We start from the raw sequence: 361 nt of genomic DNA, 5'->3' as shown, positions 1-361 counted from the left end.
CGTGACCTCCTCGTCGTCGTCAGCTTCCGCTCCGCTGCTGGTCGCCGCCTCGCCGCTGCTGCTCGCCGCCTCTGCTTCTTGCTTCGATTTTTGTTTCTGCTTCGTCTTCTGCTTCTTCTGCTTCTTGATTTGTTAAATCATTGTTGGTTTTGAGTTGTTGGTTTTGATTTCTGAATTTCTTGATTTCTGAATTGTTTGCTGTTGATGGAAGAAGTTTGTTAATTGATTTCTGAATTATTGTTGCTGATTTGTTGCTGATTTGTGGAATATTATTGTTGCTTTATGTTTCTGATTTGTTGATTTTCTGTTTCTGCTTCTCTGTGTGGAGGTGGAGGTGGAGGTGGAGGTGGAGGTGGGGAAA

Source organism: Arachis ipaensis, chromosome B04 (genome assembly GCF_000816755.2).
Source record: "Arachis ipaensis cultivar K30076 chromosome B04, Araip1.1, whole genome shotgun sequence".
Taxonomy (NCBI): Eukaryota; Viridiplantae; Streptophyta; class Magnoliopsida; order Fabales; family Fabaceae; genus Arachis; species Arachis ipaensis.
This window is presented reverse-complemented; position numbering follows the sequence as displayed.